This window comes from Ammospiza nelsoni, chromosome 2, assembly GCF_027579445.1.
Source record: "Ammospiza nelsoni isolate bAmmNel1 chromosome 2, bAmmNel1.pri, whole genome shotgun sequence".
Taxonomy (NCBI): domain Eukaryota; kingdom Metazoa; phylum Chordata; class Aves; order Passeriformes; family Passerellidae; genus Ammospiza; species Ammospiza nelsoni.
Genome location: NC_080634.1, coordinates 33,773,263 through 33,793,864, shown reverse-complemented (window position 1 = coordinate 33,793,864; position 20,602 = coordinate 33,773,263). Strand labels below are relative to the sequence as shown.

At 41.4% G+C, this 20,602-nt stretch overlaps 1 protein-coding gene across 3 annotated transcripts in view; it reads left to right on the top strand.

Annotated features, from left to right (window-relative positions):
* The window catches only part of RSF1 (remodeling and spacing factor 1), a 61,269-nt gene that overhangs the window by 2,837 nt on the left and 37,830 nt on the right, over nt 1-20,602 (top strand). The gene's annotated exons all lie outside the window — the stretch shown is intronic.

The following is a 20,602-nucleotide window of genomic DNA, read 5'->3' as shown; positions in this document are numbered from 1 at the left end:
GTTCTTTTATTGCTGAATATCTGTAATTTACAACTGTATGTAGTTTTCCTTGGAATGCAAAAGGATTTTGATTTCAGTTTGCAATGTACAGTTAGTTTCACTTTTGATACCAGCTTTGCTTGACAGTGGATTTGCAGTGGCATAGTAAAATTGAAAGAAATGTCTATGGAACCTCAAAGTGTTGGGTTCTTTCTCCTGAATTTTTTTAGAAACTGGAGCAAGTTTTAAATCTGAACTGTGACATAAGACCTATTTGTAACTCCTCTTCATATTACTTTTGCAATCAAGTAAGGGAATCAGTAGTTTGAGGGTTTCCTTAATTATCTTTGGAAATGTTTTGATGCTCAGCAGTTTAAAAATGTGGGGGGGGGGGGGGTTGTGGGTTTTTTGTTTGTTTTTTTGGTTTTGGTTTTTTGTTTTTTTTTTTTTTAAGCATGGCCTATATTGTCTGTAGAGTTACTCTTGGGAGATGCCAGCAGAAGTTACTTCCTTTATATTAGGATCCCTAAGGAGAACAAGGAGCTTAAGTTTGGATGTTGTTCAGCAGTTGTATAACAGTGATATTTTCTTTCCTGTTAACAATTAGAACAAAGTACTTGCTCATTATTAAGGCAGCAAGGTATAACCTTTCCCTACAAGAAGGGATGCTGAGCAGATGCTGACAGCTAGGAAGCTATCAGTTATTTCTTAGAGGCTTTTTAGATTTTTGTTATCACATAGACAGTGCTTGAACTTTGCTGTATTACTTCTACTTAACTGAGAATTTCAAGGCAAATAGTAAGGACAGCAATGCTCAGGTATGAATAGTTTTCAATAATAGTCTGACTGATTGAGATATCAAATTAACCTGTATTAGTTGCACATTAGATACTTTAACCAACTGTACACAGATGGGATTTAGTGGGTAATGTAAAACATACTTGATTGGGAAAGTAAGAATGTATAGTGTTGATTTCACCCCTCAGTATTGAATAGTGGGATAAACTGATAGATTTGGAAGCAGTCTGCTACTTATAAAAGCTCTGTGATAAAATAGCTTGATTTTTCTGGCTGGTGGCTCATTTAAAAGTTGCAACCATTCAAAAAAAGTCATATGAACTATAGTTATCTGGTGAAGATTTTATTTTATGAAGAATAACTACCTTGCATTTATGAGTGCTCATTCTTGCTTTAAGTACAATGTTGTGACTAGGGTTGCAGTTTTGACACTCTTGAATGTCTTAGGAAGAAGTTGAGTGTCTGTCAAGATGGTGACAGTGTTAACTCACAGAATTTGCTAGTTGCTATGCCTGCAGAAGTAAGTTGTTTTTTGTAGGGTTTATTAAAAAGCAACTGCTGTGATTTAACCCCAGTTGTAAGTTCAGCCCCATGCAGCCACTCACTCACTGTCCCCTGGTGGGATGAGGGAGAGAATTGGAAGGATAAAAGTGACTCAACCAGTGGGCTGAGAGAGGCAGTTTATTAAGGAAAGCAAAATGGGGAATTTGTTCACCACTTGCCATGGGCAGGCAGGTGCTCAGCTCCAGGACAGCAGGGCTCCATCACGTGTAAGGGTGGCTTTGGGGGGACAAATGCAGTGGTTACCAACGTTCTAGTCTTTCTTCTAGCCCCAACTTTACATGCTGATCATGGCACCCTATGGCCTGGACATCCCTTGGGTCATTTGGGGTCAGCTGTCCTGCCTGTGTCCCTTCCCATCTCCTTGTGCACCTCCAGCCCCCTCGCTGCTGGGGTCTGTGGGGAGCAGCAAAAGCTTTGGCTCCATGTGAGCACTGCTCAGTAATAACAAAAGCAACTTGGTGTTCACAGGCACAGGTTGCCCAGAGAAGCTGTGGCTGCTCCATTCCCTGGAAGTGTTTGAGGCCAGGTTGGATGGGGCTCTGAGCAAGCTGGTCTTGTGGGAGGTGTCCCTGCCCATGGCAGGGGGTTGGAACCAGATGATCCTTAAGGTCCCTTGCAATCCAAACCATTCTAGGATGATCAACACTATTTTGAGGTACAAATCCAAAACAAAGCCCCATACCAGCTACTATGAAGAATATTAACTCCAAGTCCACCACAGGAACCCAGTATATGATTTTAGGTGGAACTTCTGGTGGCTGAGAGCTGTCATTACAACCGCATTGCTCTGCTTATAGATGCAAAACTAAGGTAATGCTACAGATCATTCTGCATTATGCTGTGGTACTGCATCTCCTTTGCCTCTGCTTGCTTCCAAAGGCAGAACTGCAAACTGGAACAAATTATCACAGGAAAGCAATACTTGTTCTCCTTGTTCTTACAAACATGCGCTGTAGTGGCTTTCTTGTTTCCTCGGGATTTTTTTGTTTAGTTGTTTTTTTTCCTTGGCTTGTTTTTTGTTATTGTTGGGGTTTTTTTGAGATAGTTATTACTTGCAGTAGAAGAAAAATTGCAAATTTAAATAGTAAAAAATGTGGTAGAGGGGAGCAAAACCTATATTTGTATTTAGGGCTGTGTCTAAGGAACCATGCTATCAAGTCACCACATCCTTTGTGTCAGTAAATAGCTCGAGAATTGGTATAAATGTTAATTAAGCACTTGGTCTCTTGTGAATGAAAATATTAGTAGAATGTTAGCTTGCACAACAGAAATCTAATTTTACACATGACTACGCAAAACACTTGCTGGTTTGCCAGGTTCCCTAGTGAGTGAATGGGAGAGCCTCTCCCGGAGGTGAATGGCATCTTCCAAAGTGTGCTAGGCTGCATTAGCTCATCGATTTTTGCAGGCTTTTCTTAGCAGTGTGGTGTTTGATTTGTTCTTCATTGAAATGGTCATAAGTACACATGCTTTGTGTGTGCTTTCCAGTGAAATTGCATCACAGTCTTGTTGCTGAAGACCATACTAAAGGTGGTCTTGAAAATAGCAAGTGAGTTTTATGTGGATTTCCAGTCTGAAGCGCTCTTCCATACTCTCACTGCAGCTCAGACTTCTTTATCACCTTTGACTCTTGGCAGTCACCCTGACAGACTGACCTAGCCTCGAAGATTGTTGCTTAATTACAGCATGAATGTGTTATGTTTGTTTGGAGTGTTGTAATAAAACCACTCTGCACATGTTGACAGGGGTGTAAATGATTTAAAGAAAGACGTGGTGAGGTGCAAATGCCTGGTGGGAGGTTCATTTTCCTGATTATTTTCTCCCCTTTTCTGTCTTTATGATGACTGCTTAGGTTAAGGGCAGGCAGCTATGGAAAATCTGTGCAAACCATTTATAAGCAGTACCTGTTACTACATCATAGACCTGAAAAAAAACTCTTTGGGTATATCAGAACTTACTACTAAAGCAGCAAGTTCTCTTTTATAAGGTGCTGTGTTTTTCTTGATTCTTCTGTAGATCTAAAACATTTTTTCAAATTAATTTGGATACTGAAATAATTTGTTTTCAGTAGGTTATGTCTGTGGTTTTTTATTGTCATTGCAATACTTCTGGAAAGCAATACAATGTTAAGCTTAAGGGTTCTTAACCATTCTCTGAAGAAGTTAACTATTAACATTGCCTTAAACTGCTGCTGAATATTTATATATCTAGGAGAAAGATACCTGAAACTTTGTAGCTGTTTAATATAACTAGCAAAGGCAGCTCTATCTAACGACTAGGAGCTTGACAGACTCTCAAGCTCAAGATGACCTGTGTTCCCAGTGATAAAGGTAGTGAAATGGTGTTCTGTTAATGTGATTGATTTTTTTCTTGTATTTAATGTTTGATAATCAAGTGTGTTTGTGTACTATTGATCAGAAGTTACAGGGTTGATGTGACTCTTAGATAAAGTTGTGATACGTTGCAGTAACCCGTAATATCCACAGAAGATTGATTAGTATTAAAAGTAGGTGATAAATGTGATATGGAAGTACTGTCAGACATTGCTTCCCTTTAAATTTAATAATTGATATTGTACATAAGATTTATTACCTGGTTTCAGTGAAGGATTAATTCATTTGATGTCCTCTTATGTAAATGGCCAAGTTTTGACATAAAATGTTGGTAGTGTCTGTAGTGCTGGGTGGGTGGAGTTTATTCTCACTTTATATATTGCTGCATCTTCCTCATTAACATATTAGGTGTGTGGCTATATTGATATTAGAAGCTTTCTGCCCTGAAACTGTATCAGGAGGTAATGCTTTTCATCTGCTCTCCAGGCCTGAGTGGTCATGTCTTTTCACACCCAGTGAATAAGAAATTTTAACTGCTGTTCTGAATCAGTCAAGTAGTTATCACCTTTATGCAGGCTGACCTGACTGTGTTTGTGGAATGTAAGTATATAATAGTGCCTTCCTGCTGAATCTAGGGACTCAACCAAAACATTTATGTCAAAGCCATTAATCCACCACCTGTTAGTAAAATGCTGCATTTTTAAGTTAGCAGCGAACTACTGGAGAATAAAAACATAACCAGTGAACTTCAGAACTTGGTATATTTCTTCTGTGCTTGTTTCATTTTTTACTGTGATGGAGGCTCTACACTCCTGTTTCTAGACACCAAATTAAATAATTTGTTGAAGATAGACTCCAGTGGCTTGGAGATGATATCCTCAAACAGCATAAAAGGGTTAAATCTGGAGAAAGTAAGTAGCACATCATTCTTGCACCAACTTCATGGCAAATAAGTCTCTAATGCAGAATAAACTCATCTGGGCTACGCTTCAGTCAGTGTAGATTAATCTGATGTTAAGGTCAATGTGCCACATCTACACATGCTTTTTGATCATTCATTTAAGGAGTGAAGTTTATCTTGGAAATAATTATCTCATAACTATTCCTATTTTGCTAGTTTTTCCATGGGGAGATTTCACACCTTTATGTGTGTTGAGCTGGCATGTCAGCTCATCCCAGTGTGCTTTCATATTTATGCTGTTAATGCAGTTTTTGGTAGATTCCACATCTCATGATCCAGCATAGAAGCCAGGTGAGCACTGTACTTCTGGTGAGAGAAGCAGTTCAGTCCTTGCCAGTAGCACTGCCCATCTGAAAGAGATGGCAGAATGCCATATGGAATGGAAAAAAGGAACTTGGGACACTGCTCTTCAGGCATAGATGAGCTACAGAGCATCTGAGGCCCCCTCAAAGTTCAGCCTTCCTAGGGATTATGCAGATTCTGTTGGAGCACGTGTCTTCATCAAGGAAGAGTGATATGCTTTCAGTAGGTGGCTTTATTGAATTCCAACACAGCTTGCATGGTATAGAACTAGAGGAAAAGCTTCTGATATTACTTCCAAGTCAGAGTCTTATTCAGGACAAGTGTATAAGACCCTGATGGAAATTCTTGTGTCCGGGGTGAGATGGTGTTTAGTGAAGGAAGCTCCATGGCAGTGCTGTACTGTAGTACATTTGTATTGGAGAACTTCATAAACATCAAGGTGAGTTGTGTGTGATTCCATTATCACATGTAAGGTGGAAGTTATGTTTTAGCCAGCATTCCATCAGTACTTTGCCTTGGCCAACTTCAGAGGTTTGCAGAAGCTCTAAGAGTTTCTCAGAATATTCTCCCTCTACCCATCTTTGTCGCTCAGGGTCTTCCTGAGTTTTCAGCACTTACCGTGAACTTCTTTTCTCTTGTTTGGGATTATTTTAAGCTGTATTGTGTAGTGTAAGAACAGTTAGCTGATAGACATGTACAATTATTAGTGCCCACTGCTTGGTACATACACTTCTGAGCTCATCCCAAAGCTGACATTTAGACAACAGAATCACAGAACAGCTCAGATTGGAAGGGAAAATGGTGGGTCATCTGGTGCAACTTCTGTGCTCAGTCAGGGCCATCCTAGAGCACAGTGCACAGGATTGCATCCAGACAGTTCTTGAATAACTCCAGCAGGGAAACTCTACAACCTGTCTGGGCAGCCTGTTCTAGTGCATGGTCATCCATACAGCAAAGAAGTTCTTTCTCATAATCAGGTGGAACTTCCTGTGCATCTGTTCCTGCCTATTGCCTTGTGTCCTAGTGCTTGGCGCCACTGAGGAAAACCTGGATCTGTCTTCTTGGCAGCCTCCCTTTGGATACTTACAAATATGGATGAGATCCCCTCTCAGCCCTCTCTTCTCAAGGCTGAACAGGCCTCAGCCTTTCCTCCTAAGAATGATGCTCCAGTCCCTTAATAATTTTCATAGCCCTCCACTGTACCTGCTCCAGGAGCTCCATATCTCTCTTGTGCTGAGGAGCCCAGAACTGGACACAGCACTCCAGGCGTGGCCTTACCGGGTCTGAGTGGAGGGGCAGGATCACCTCCCTCGCCCTGCTGGCCGTGCTTTCCCTAAGGCAGCCCAGGATACCATTGGCCTTTTTAGCAGCAGGGGCACTGCTGGCTCATGGACAGCTTGTTGTCCACCAGCACCCCTGGGTTCTTCTCTGGAAGGAGCAGAGCTGCTTTCCAGCAGGTCAGCCCCCAGCCTGGGCTGCTCTGTGAGTTTATTCTTTCCCATGTGCAGCACCCTGCATCTGCCCTTGCTGAATTTGAGAAGTTCCTCTCTGCCCATCTCTCAAGGCCCTTCTGAAGGGCTGCACAGCCCTCTGTGGTCTTGGCCACTCTTCTCAGGTTGGTGTGAACTTGCTGCAGAGTAATCTGTCCCTTCATCCAAGTCATTGATGGATGAGTTAAACAATACTGGATTCAGTGTAGAACCTTGGGGGACACTGCTAGTGACAGGCTTCCAACTGGACCCTGTGTTTCTGATGATGACTCTTTGGGATCTGCTGTTCCACCCCGCTGTCTGGTCATCCAGTCCACACTTCCTGAATTTGTCTATGAGAATGTTGTGAGAGACAATGTCAAAATCCTTGCTAAAGTCATGGTTCACAATATCCACTCCTTTCCCCTTGTCCATCCACTTAGTTGTTTCATTGTAGAAGCCAATTGGGTTGGTCAAGCATGATTTAATGAGTCTATGCTGACAATTCCTGATCACAGTGACAGGAAGAATTCCTTTGTGTGGGGTGAAGGAGAGGACAGGAGCTACTGAACTGTCAAGAAAGGGCAGATGATCAATAGATAACTTAATGAAGAATGCTGTGGCTGTGTGCTCACTACTGCCTCAAAGCCAGTTCTTCTTTGGGAGAACCCATTTTAATACCTAATTCTCTCTCTGGGCCATACAATGCTTCTTTGTACAGCTGTGTTCCTCCCCGTTCATGACAACTGGGAGTTGAGGGAAGTATTCAGGACTTTGTGTTATCTGCCATTGTTGGAACAAGTGTCCTCTGGTATCCTCCCAGGACAATCTCTGTTGTGCTCCTCTGGGAGGAAAATCAGGAGCATGGCTGGTGAGAGAGCTGACTTGCATTCCAGGAGCATGTCCCGATGCAGGCAGTGTGCACTGGGAATGCCGTGTGCACTGCAGGGCCCATCCCACGGTGGGGGAGGCTGCCTGCAGGGCTGTGGAGCACCCTCCCAGTGTGCTGCAGGTTCTTCATTACTCCCTACTTGAGCACTGATGATGGGGCAGAGCAGTGCAGCAGTGTTTGATGTTTCTTGAGTTCAGTAAAATGTTTAAGCCATTGAGAAATAATAAAACTTGTAAAATGTGTGTATATTTTTTTACATCCTCCAGCCTTGCAGTAAGAGCATAGTGTTCCAGTTGTGGAATAGCAAGGTCTGTGGCAGTTCATTACACTGAGCTGATCTTTCTACACTATTTCATTACCCTTTCTCCTCTTCCATTTTTTCTCCAAATCAATGAACTTTCCTTTGCTTCAACTCATCTATAAAAACTCGACTAACATTTTAGCGTTTTAGCATTAGGTATTTCTTAGCAGCCTCTAGCTTTTGTCAGTCTCTCATCTCTTCCCCAAGAGCTAAACAAAGCTCTTAAAGCTCAAGCACCTGAGAATTTCTCAGAACTACTGTAGCAATTCTGACCATATTGATGTCTAGTGGTCTGGGGAAAACAATTTTCCTAAGTGAGAGAAGGCCTATTTTTCAAGATTCCCGTGCTTCAGCAGCTCTGTTTTAGTGTTCAGTTTCTTTCCATTATGATCATTTAGGTCTTTTAGTACTTTGGAGAAAAATGCTGCTTATACCCTTGAACTCACAAGCTTGGTTGATCTTTGAAGAATGGAGATATTTGTGAAATAAACAGGGCAGGAGACTTTTTCTTCTTTAAATGCCTTTATTAAAAGTGATCAGCTCAGAATTGGGCAGTTCAACGGAGCTGCAGCTTCCCGTCGTCTCTCCCAGGGCGACTCAGCGGAGGAGGAGGAGGATATGCGCAGCTTTGTCCACTAGGGGCAGAGCTGGGGGTCCGGTCCTCGTGGGAGCCTTTAGGGCGTCGTGACCCCTTCGGATGTTGGTTTTCGCCGCTTCGCCCCGTCCGCTCCCGGTTTCAGGACGACTCCTGTGCTCAGGGTGAGAGGGACTATGAAGGTTTTCCGCATCTCTGCAGGCTCAGCACTCCGTTCCTGACGTCCAGACATCACTCCAATCTCTCAACTCATAGTTGGCTCGTTGTTTGGGGCTCTTTTTTAACAAGCTAGAAGCAGTAGCTTCTCATGGCATGCTGGTCCTGGAGTTATCTTGTATATCTACCCCCCCCTAAGTCTCTTCTCCTCACTGTTCGGGAGGTACCCCACCCTTCACTGTCCCAGAGAAAAGCCATTAACTCGCCCCAGCCAGGGCTTTTACTGATACAAAAACAACTATTAACGACAACGACCCGTAATTGTCATAACACACAAGCAGCACCCGAGCAGCAACAGTGGTAACATTTTCCTCACAAAAAAAATTAGAAGAATTTTGTTCATAACATTTGATATCAAGATATTTGAAGCAAATAGTACCTTACCTACCCTGATCTCTAAAATCCTCTTTTCCAGGAAAATGGGGCTTATCAGCATGAAGTTCTGCCTGGTTTTTTGGTTGTCTATGGCTATACCATTTTTCTATCCTAACAGTGGTCTTGAACCAGTAGTATGCTGAATAAAACTCCTTGTTTAGGTTTGTGTGTAAGTAAACCCTTAATTCCTAGTCTACTCAGTGTCCCTCTGGTACTGCCCTGGCTATTTTCCAGCTCATCTACAGCTATCTAGGAGCACCAGTGCCAGGGCACGTTTATTGCCTTTTAGTATTAATGGCTACCAGGATATAAAGGTTTCCTCCTGAGAACAAACTGCAATGTTTCACAAAAGCTGTATTAATTAGTAAATGATAAAGTGTGGAAATTTTAGTTTGATCCCAGAGCCTTCAGTGTGGCGTTCTTGTAATTATCAACAATATATTGCCCTCAAGCATCCAAGGTGGAGAGGTGTGTGATGGGTGCAACAACAGCAAAAAGGAACACTTAACCCCCCCCTCCCAGTATTGCCTGGAGGTGATAGTTAAGAGGGAACCAGTTTAAGCTGCCATAAAGTGGCCATGTGAATGCCCTGCTTTACAAAAGACACTTCCATTAAGTGGCAAAATCATCCCTTAAACTGTATGTTTAAGCTTATACAAAATCTGTAGCAGACAGCGTTAGCTGACCTCCTAATAACTGTGTATAAAGGTTAAGAAAGTTTAGCAGCAGGTAAGAAAAATTGATATGGCAACAAGGGAGCTTTTGGAAGACCTGACCTTAATAAAGGGAGACCAGAAGGAGTAGTCATAAGTCAAGGAATAAAAGCACTATGTCCTAGATGATGAAGCATGTTCACAAAGCTAGTAGATGTCTCTGAATGCAGGTTGGACAAATGGGAGCAGGATGGTGAGGATAAGCCTGAGGGCTAAGGGTTGGTTTGTCGGCTGAGTAGAAATTGTTTGAAAGGTGGAAATCTAACCCTGCTGAAGTCCAGGAGAACGTATTCATAGCTAGCAGTAGATAGAAGGAAGTTAAAAAGTCCAAGTGGAGTTTGCAGAACATGTAGACAGAAAAATGTCTTATGTGACAAGAAGAAAAATCTAGGAGACATGGATGGCTAACATCATCAGCCACATTGCAGTGATTAAAATCAGTGTGTTACTGAGAACTTAAATAACCTCTTTGCATAAGGTGTCATTATTAGACTAATTTGTGATATCTTGATTCTATTGCCTTTCTTGCAATAATGATGAAATATGGTAAAACTGACATATTAGGAAATTATATAGAACACGGTTCATAATGTGGAAGCATGCTGAATTGCCTGGATTAGGTATTAGCTTGGCTTTCTGAAAAGGTACAGCTGGTAAAAAAGATACAGGTGTGTATTTGAGTAAAGAAATGGAAACCAGAGTGGCTAGCATGTTTAAACGCTTCAGCAAAGAGGAAATCAAAAGCAAAGAGCTTTTACATCTAGTTTTCATAAACTTCATGAAATTGTAATTTTATAGTTTTAATAGTTGTAGTAGTTATTCTCCAGAGAGAAATATTCTGCTGTTTTCTTTTGAAAGCATGGGTGATTTCTCTGAAGCAAAGATAGGTGGCTCCTGTTTGACATATGGGTACATATGGATGCAGTCTTTTTAAAGAGGTCACTGATTAAGGTGGTTGACTTGGTGTTCCAGAGCAACCTTATGTGGCATGACCCACATAGTAACTCTCTTGCCCAGCCCTTTCTTTGACGTTATTCTTTGTGGCAGGAGGAATCAGGTGAGGCATGGAGAATGTTTTTAGCCTTTGGAGTCTACAGCCCAGCATGTTAATGCAAACTGATGTTACCACTGGTCTGTGTTCTTGCTGTGGAGGGGCTTTGCTTTCTGTCCAGCCCTGACAACCCTACCTGGCAGAAGGCTGGCAGAACACGTGGGGGTGCATCACTCCAGCTGAGGCAACCACTGAATGTGAGTCAGTGTCCAGAGGGAAAGCACCATCAGAAACCCTAAACTGATTAAATAACAGGAAGTTGGTGAGAAAAATAGATTATTTTTTATTGCTCTCTATATATACTACTATATACTGTAGTATAAATAAAGTAGAATTCCTAATTTATTTTATTTTTTTTTTTTAATATTGTGGGCAATAATCTCATTTGCCAAGAAACCAGAAGGATGTTTTTAAAAAGATCAAGGTGTAAGATGGCTAATTCAGCCTAAGGGGAAACACTGCTGTTGATAAAATAGTATTAGCAATGGGCAACAAAACTGCAAATTAAGGAGAGTTGTAAGTATATATTATAAAGGAAAATGTTTATGACAAATACATCCCAAAGTATTTAAAATTAGCTGTTAGCTCAACAAAATACTCTAGGTAATACTGTGATAATTCAGGAAAGCATGCCTATTAACATGGTCATGGAATTTTAAAATTAACAAAATAACAGCATGAGGAGTGGGCAGAGAATCATACTAAAACTTGGGGTATATATTATTTTGAGTATATGTATCTACCTCTTGTTTTGTTTGCTTGTTTGCCTCTATCTTGATTTTAGTGCTCAGCAGTGGCAGCTCCACCTTGTAGGATAACACGGAACATAGAGGAAGGAGGACTGCATGGCAGCTTATACTATTGACATCAGAGGACATTTTTAAAAGTATTCAAAGCAAGGCTCCTAGAGTTTTGCATTCCTTTTATATTGTAAAACTAGAAAAACAGTGCATTGAATGAAACTCAAAAGTAATTGAGATTTTGATGCCTTTCAAATGTTCTGTAATTGCAGCTGATTGCTGCAAATTATTATTGAGGCCAGAGCCCAAAATACTTAGAAACTGATAAATGTTGTGTTGTAGTGAAAATACTTTAAAATAAAACTAAGACCACTAAGTTTCTTTCTTTTATGTTAAGCCAGGCTCTATGAAAAGGTGATTTAAAGCTAACCTAGGGGCAGGTAATTTTGTTACATGTGCTGTGGGTTTTCTTTACTCGCTTTCTGAAACAGCAGCGGATGGTCAGTGTCACATGGAGTGATGTGCACCATGGCTTTCTTTTCCAAGTGCCGTGCTCAGCTGTTCCTACTGTTCTGTGTGTTTGTCTTCCTTTCTGTTTTGTCTTATATGGGAAGGGAAGGATTTGATGGCAGAAATTTTATGCTTTCAGATACTGTTGTGTGTCTGGGTTACTTTGTGGCACTTTGCATCTCTCTGCAGCCCAAGCCGCCAGGTTCTTCCCAGCTCCTGATAGCATCTAGCTGTGGTTGTGTAGGTTGGAGGGTTTGTATCCTCAGACATGAGGACTGAGTGATGGCAGGCATTATGGAAATGGTAGCTGCAACTCCAGTGTCCCTTCAGGCTGTTACCCTTGTCTTGCTTTCTAGCTCAGATTAAAAGTTGTGTAAGAGGTGGCTGATGGCAGCTGAACCCGAGTTACTCAGAGGCAACAGAGCTGCCAGTCTGGGAAAGGAGTCTGAGGCTTTGAGGCTGCCTGGACAGGAGATGATGTCGACCCTGAAGGGAACAGTCTTGGCTCCCCTGGGAAGCTGCAAGAGCCCCACAGTTACAACTGTTTCTTGCAATTAAAAGAATTATGTTAACAGGGGTAGATATTTTAATAGTGCTGACAGGTCAAAACATGAGTTTGCTCATAGAAATTCATACCTGAGAGTTGGGCGTTTCAAGGAATAGAGCTTCTGTGAGTCTTCACTTTGTGCATGATTTGGTTACCAGCTCTCCAGAGGATATAAATGGTTTGCTTTAAATCTAAAGCAGTCTTCATTTTAGATCTAGGCCTAAGGAAGTTGGTGAAAATCACGCTGTGTACTACTTTATGTACTACTAGCACTTTGTCAGACAACTGTCTTGGACAATTCTGCCTCTTAAATTTCTATTCTTACATGCTTCCTGGGTTTCATTAGACATAATGAACAAAAAGTTGGTACTAATTCTGAAATTATTTAAAAGAACCCTCATTTTCTGTGCCAACTGGGTTAAAGTTGTAGAATTCTTGGTTTGGGATCATGAATTCATCTGTAGAATGACTTTCATCCAGCCATGTGACTGCTACCTTTCACAGAAACCTTTGTCAGCTGCTAGAGATGTTCCTCTGTTATGATTGTTTTGTCAAAGTCTCTGAGATATGGTGCATCTCATTCTGGATATCTGATTTTTTTATAAATTATTTTAAAATTTCACTTGTACTGCTGCTAGATTAATGAACTGATAGCACCTTAGAGCAGAACAGGCGTGCAGTTACTTATTTCCAGCTGACAGGGACGCGTGTTCTGCATTGCAGAATGACTTGAGTTGGCTTCACCTTCAAAGTTTGCTTATCCTGATCCCTAAAAAAACCTCATGCTCACATAATGCTGCTGCCTGTCAAATACCAAATGCTTACTGAATAGTACTCAAATGTTTCTGCACCAGTTCCTCGCTGCCGGATGTTTTGAAAAGCATAAAATGTGTGTCTTTGCACTGTAGTTTTTTTCTTGTACTTCTTTAGGGTCCAGTAAATAAAAAATATTATGAAAGAAATTATGGTTTCTAAGACCAGGTTTTCAAAAAAAAGGTGTCTGCAATATTTGACAGCTACTGAGAAACTACAAAGAAATATTTAGCTGTTGCTATGGTTGAGAAAAATTGTTGAAAGATGAAAGATAAAATGGTGAATCCCTGAGTATAAATGACTTTTATTTGAAATACAGATTGGATCACCAGTGACTGGGGAAAAAAACTACTATTTCTAAAATTAAATCTGAAAAAGGACAGAAATGTCCTTGTAGTAGATCTTACATGATGCGTGGAAGAGAATAAATATTTGGGATTCTTTGGTGTTGTGGGACTTAGTTTTGGGTTTTTTTGTTGGTTGGGTTTTTCCATCTGAAGAGAAGATTGAGGAATTGTAACCTTGGTAATGAAATCTTCTTTAGAAAAGTGGGTTTTATTCAACCTAAGTTTTTTAATATTGCCATTTTATTCAAGTGAGAGATGTGGGAGAAAGTGATTTTGTGGTATAATCAACATCCTCCCTCTGTTAATGCTGTTAATATTCACACTTGAGAAATGTGGCAAAATTGACACCACAGGAACTGTAACAAAACAATGTAAGGGATTAAAATGCATTTACTTGTTTTCATATAGTGGAGTGAAAAAGGACTTTTATTCAACTTATCCTCTAACAGAAAGTGTTAAAAGCAGCTTGTTATGTTCATTACATGAATAAAGCTAAATAAAGCTGACAGCTTCTTAACTACTGATGTATACAACTCTATACACTTAGTTCACTGCACTGAAGATGCTTCTAGTTTAACATAGCAGGATATAAGCTTTCATCTGAAGTTAAATGCTGCCATGCTCAGACATTTGATTTTGTCTGCTGGAAGTGTTTGTACACAGATGAAGTGTTGGAGCTAGAGTCAGATCTGCAGTGGTAACTCTCTGTTTAATGGGGAGCGTAAGAGCTTAGGGAAGGGTTTAAGAACAAGATGTACCCACCCCCAGTACCTGATAACACTCCTGTATCTTTCAGAACTTCCCCAGCCAGGGGTGGTTTTCACTGGAAAATGTTGCCAGACACTCTATAACAGAATTAATCTCTTCAAGTGTATTTAGCAGAGCACCGATGTTTTACTTCAGGATGGGCTGACTCTTCCTGAAAGTGTGTTTCTCTCTGTGGGTTGTAAATGGATTATATGGAATTAGCTCAGGTGTCAGTATCTACATTTGTAGATTTCTGCCCAGGTGCTTAGATGAATACTACTGCTATGTTGCTGCCCTTTCCTATTTTTTAAAGGCAAAATATCTACAAAATTCCAGAAGTTTAGTATAGGAATGAAAATTCAGGCTCCTTTTCACAGGAGTTAGAGCATTTATTTTCTAGTTGCTTGCCTTCTGTCTGGGCCACCCTCCTAGGAGGGAGTTGTAATTTTGATCCGAGAGTGCATGAAGACACTGAATTACATTTTAGCACTTCAATGGCTGTGCAACTTCTTCGTGTTAGATCAAAAGGTGAGCATGGTGAACATTGCCATCCCAACTTCTTTTGCTTACATCCTTTCTGCAAGTGTGAGCCTCCATAATTGTAGTGGCCAGCAAGTGCCTCAGTCCAGGCTGACATCGGGGTGTAAATCCTCCTTTTGCTACTGATATTCCCGAGGGGTTGTGCTTCCTGATATGTGCCTCTGTAGCATTTCTTATGGCAGAGTTGGACCAAGCCCTCTGATCAACCTGCTTGTTCTTTTTGTTACGGCTCTTAACTCCACTTGGGCTTTCTGTAGGACACCTCTGTGCCTAGCACAAGTAGAATGGGCAAGTGTATTCTGCAACCTGCTCCAAAGGCTGGCTCCCAGTGCCTGAAACTGGGCGTGTTGATGCCACCCAGTGCGGCTCATCTCTGCCGCTTCTTCCAGTGGGAAAAACCCCGAACTACTGAAATTTCTCTGAAGTGAAATTACCCCAGTATATCCAGAAGCCATGGAGATGCATACTTGCAGTGAGGAGCTGTGAAGCACACTCGAATCTACTACTAAAGTGTAATCTTTACAATTACCTTTGTCATACATACACTTTATCTGAGAATTGTAATTGCACAGTTCAGGGCTAAGGAAGGAAATGAGGAGGATTTTCTGTTCACGGTTTAGAAGTCTTGGTTGTACTGGAGACTGAGATGCATCAGCAGGCAAGAGAATCCTGTAGTAATTTTAGTTTCCTGTTTGTATCAGCTACAATGAAGCCAGAATGGAAGATACCTGTGCTGCGGTGTCTTTGCTTTTATGGGGTGTGGTCCCAGCAGTTTCTGTCAGGGTTTGGATCTGCCCAAATGAAGGATCAGCAAGTCAAGTGCACTTGAATTTAGACAGTAGAAATGTATGGTGTTGTCTCTGCATGTGAGTTAACTGCCAACAATGGCTACCAGTGACAGTTTCAAATGTTTTCAGTACCTCTTTTTAAAGGCAATCTGCTTGTTTGCATATTGCTGCCACAGCTTGATTTGTCTTACTTGCTCCTCACATGTTCTAAGTTTGTAGACTAGAGCCCATTTTTTATTCAATACATTTTTTGAGTCAGTGAACTGGGCTTTCATTTGCTGTCTTTCCTGGAGCATTTTTGGTTTCTAAAATAGATTCTGTGCTATTTTTTCCTGAATTGTTTTCAAAGTAATTTTCTTTTTTTCTTCTACCTCCTATTGTTTTTCATTGCACGGTACAGCATGCTTTTCTTGCTAAGTTTTATGCTTTTTTCTAACATCAGTGCTGCTTTTGTTAACCTTTCTGCTGTTCCTTATAATATATTAGCTTAAAAAGTCCCCAACATCCCCAGGCACTTAATAGCCAGAGAATGAAATAGGAGGCCTGTGAAAGATTAAGTTATCTTGTCTGCTAAAGGGCTGCTGAGGAACAGCTCTCCAGCGATTTTGTTTACTTTCATATGGCCTTTAATTCCAGCTTCAGGAGTTATGTCAATGACAATGAGAGTGATTTTTTAAATCTCAGTTTCATATACAGAGAGAAGGTAACTGATGGAGTGTGAGCATTAGAAAGCAAAGCATAATCAGATTGAACTGCAGACAGGGGAGGATTGTAAAATAAAAGATATGGGAGGAAAGGGTGCTCAAGGTGGTGCTTTGAGTTTAGGAAAGAGTGTTTGGGAATCTGCTTCTCAGGAAAGGACCTGGTGGTGGTGGTTGACAGCCACTGAACATGAGCCAGCTGTGTGCCCAGGTGGCCAAGAAGGCCAGTGGCATCCTGGCCTGTATCAGCAGTAGTGTGGCCAGTGGGACCCCAGCAATGACTGTCCCCCTGTATTCGGCTGAGGCCATACCTCAAATTCTGTGTTCTGTTTTGGGCCCCTCAGTGCAAAAAAGACATTGAGATGCTGGAGTGTGTCCAGAAATGGGAAACAAAGCTGGTGAGGGGTCTGGAGCACAAGTCTGGTGAGGAGCAGCTGAGGGAACTGGGATTTTTTATTCTGGAGAAAAAGAAGCTCGGGGGACCTTATCACTCCACAACTGCCTGAAAGGAGGTGGTAGCCAGTTGGAGGTTGGTCTGTTCTCCCAAGTAACAAAGAATAGGGCAAGAATAAATGGTCTCAAGTTGTACTGACAAGGTTTAGTTTGGATATTAGGTAAATTTCTTCATGTCAAGCACTGGAAAAGGCTGCCCATGGACATTTAAGATGTGTTGATGAGGCACCTGGGGACATGGTTTACTGCTGGGACTTGGCAGTGCTGGGTTGAACTGATACAATGAGGTCAGGATGCAGCTCTGTGAGCAAGGTCTGTTATGCTGGTGATGCAACTTACCAAAAGAACTGGGGTAGAAAAGGCATTTTGGTCCCAGTTCAGAGCACTTTCCATGTTTGCAAGCGGCAGTGAAAGAGGTGGTGAGCTGGGTTCCTCGCATGGGGATGTGTGGGAGGGGGTTTACCAGCAGGATAAAAATCTTGCCTTTGCTGGCTAATGTTAGAGTGACCTGTGCTCTGAATAGTCCAGGTAAGAGGAGAATCTTCTAATAGGTATTTGTAGAGACAAGAGAGATAAATGTCCTCAGATATTTGTGTGAAAATGATCTAGCTGGTGAGCATCCAGATTTCAAAGTGCTTTCCTAGGATAACAATGTCATTTAAATGTGAGCGTGGTTTGTTTGTTTGTAATGCCTGCCAACAATCTTTCTAGGAACAGGATATAAAACTGGTACTTGGTGACTTGTTCATTCTGTTTTGATCTGTGGTTTAATTACAGCATGTTTAATTGCTCTTTTCATTCACTCAGGAGGCAGAGCAGTTTCATTTTTTCCCCTTTCCTGTGCGCCTTTTTTTGGTTTTTGTTTTTTGTTTGTTTGTTTGTTTTTGTTGTTTTGTTTTTTGTAGGCACACAGTTTGGTAGGATAATACTCATCAAATGACTCAAAAAATAAGATATTTAGATTGTCCTTTCAAACAGGAACAACTGCTCTTTTTCTCATGAGGTCACATGATTCCAATTTATTATCTATGTGCCAAACTTGCTGTGTGAAGATGAGGCTCCTTTAGTGCCACAGTTTTTTTACCAGAGGTTTACTGAATTTTCTTGTTTGGGTTCAAAGTAGGGAGTTTTATCTTCCCATGTATTTAACATGCCAAGTCCATACCAAGCCTGCCATTTTTCTCTGATCCATAAACTTCTGTGAATAACTAAAAGCGTCTCACATTTTCCTTATACTGAGTTAAGAAACAAGTTAGATAGTTCTTAAGAATATTTATGTTATCATAAACCAGAGGGGAGATGTTGTTCCCTTTCTTTGACTCAGTGTTTGCTAGTTGTTTAATGAAACAGATGAGGGACTTCTAGATTAGCTTCAACTAAACAGAAGACAAGATGTTTGCTGCCTCAGACTGCTCGTGGGACTTCAGACTTTACACAGAAATTAAGGAGAATATTAAAGATGCTGGAAATGTGGTCACATGCTTATTGGGGACTCTTGTGCCTTTCGTAAGGGATGCAGCTGACTTGTTTTAAGGAAATTTATGCTTAAGGATCTGTCTGTAAAGGGAATTAACTGCATGGTTAGCATGATAAGTGGTAAATTACCATAGAATGGTTTGGGTTGGGAGGGACCCTAGAGATCATTCCAACCACCCTGCTGTGGGCCAGGACACCTTCTGCTAGACCACACTCCTGCAAGCCCCATCCAGCCTGGCCTTGAGCACTTGCAGGGCTGGGGCATCCCCTGCTTCTCTGTGCAGCCTGTTCCACGGTGGCCACGTGCTGACTCTTTACTGATGTCTGAGGAGATGCTCCTGCCTTTGTTCCTCCAGGACCGCTCCCCCCGGCCCTCACTGCAGAGCGATTTGAGCAGGGTGGAAACCTCTCCTATTTGCCATTAAACTCCGTGCAGGGTGCCAGTAGCTAATCCACATCAGCTGTGTGCAGGGTGCCGAGAGATGCCTTCCCTTAGCAGGAGGGAGGTGGGAGATCATTAATGATCTCATCAATCTCAGCTGTCCTCTGGCTCTGTGTGGTGTTATTTGACAATGCAGTCATAGTGCGCAGAGGTAATTTTGGTCAAGGTAGAAGGATGAAAAAGAATGTATGGTTAATGGAAATATTTGCTGTGTATGTCTTATGAGTCATTTTATTTCCTACACTTGCCAAAACAAGTTAGCATGGAAAATGGTTTACTAGTGTAACTGGGAAGACCTGTTTGTGTTCGTGAAGCATGAAAACTGCCAGCAGCCTTTGCATCCCAGAGTTTTATTTTTTGTTCCCTCCGCCCCAGGTCCCCCCAGCACTAAGAGTTCAGTGTTCTCTTCCTGGGTCCCAGAAGGACAGTAGGCACAGGCTTTGTAATCCACATCAGTACCAGGTGCTCTGTCTAGATCATGGTTCCAATCCTCCTCTCTGTGTCCAGCACTCCAGATCTGCTTTTATACCAAGGTTTTTTGTTTATAATAATTTTCAAAATAACAGATTCCCCCATCCTCCTTCTGGATTCAGGATTTGGTCATATTTTCTGTTTCCTTCTGCTGTTTCAAGGTTTTTTAGGTGAGTTGTAAGCCTTTTTGTTTTGGCAGGGAAAATAAGTAGGGGTGAAATGGGGTTATGGTTACATGAGCAGTTGTCTTTAATCTGTGGATGTGTAGGTATTTGAAAGTTACAGCTTTTCTAGCAAGCTGATGGGGTTTTCACATGTTTGTATGTTTTCTCTTCCATTTCAATTATTCTAATGCTCCCGAATTTATTAGACATGTGGCTGATGTATAGGATGCTCTCTGAAGTGCTGGAATAGACAGTGTGGTGTTCAAAGGACACTTGTGTGAGGCCCAGATGACAGCCTCCCCTCCAGGGAAGTGTAGGGTTTAACAAATGGGCTGAACTCCACCAGAAGCTTTATAATGGTTTAGGTGACTCATTCTTCCTGGCTTATGACTTCTTCCTATGAAAAGTATGTATTTTTGAATATCTAGCAGAATGCACCATGCTTTAATTATAGTTAATTCTTTGAAATATTTGTACAGCACTTTTGTAAAAGAAGAACTACTATGCACAGTCTCCTGGTGTTTTCTCCACTGCTTAAGCATATTCTGAGAAGGTTTTAGAGAACTCCTGTATTCTGTTCCAGAGAGATCAAAGTTTTATAAAAGTTTGAGAATCTAATTCATATTTAGAGGGTTTTTTAATATGTTCCATCATGCTTTCTTGACCAGAACCTCACACACAATGGCAATTATACAAGAAGCATGCTGTGTATTGTTCCTTCCCTTATGTGAAATTTTTACAAATGCAGAACATTTACACAAGTTCCTGAAATGAGTGATGCAGGTCCCATATGAAGGAGATGAAATTTTGCAAAGGAGATAGCAGTCTACTGTTGTTATTTGCTGAAACCAGCCGGCAACACAACCCAAAATAATTATGCTCATCTCTTTGGTGTTATGTTCTTCCTCTTACATAAAGGATAGAAGAATTTTGTAAAAATGATCCTTACTGATGTCTCAATTCAATGAACTCTTGTCAGGAATTCTCTCTATAGTGTGAACAAAAGTAAGTTATTTTACAGTTATGCAGGTTCAATGCATTTCTGAGAGGATTGAAGTTTTAGTTGTGTTTACTAGTGCAGTTTTACTCCCTGCCAGCTAAGTGCTTTGGGAGAGATTTGCCACCACTCTTTGGCCTTCCAAGGCCATCTCCTTAGGTGGCTTTTTGGACAAGTCAGGTGTACATCCTGTATCATCTGCAGTTACTTTGGATTCAGTACAGTTTGTTTCTCAGTCCTGTAGGCTTCTGCTCCTCTGGCTATTGGGGCATGTGGCTGGTCAGGCTGCACTTGACACATTCCCTAGAGAGCAAAC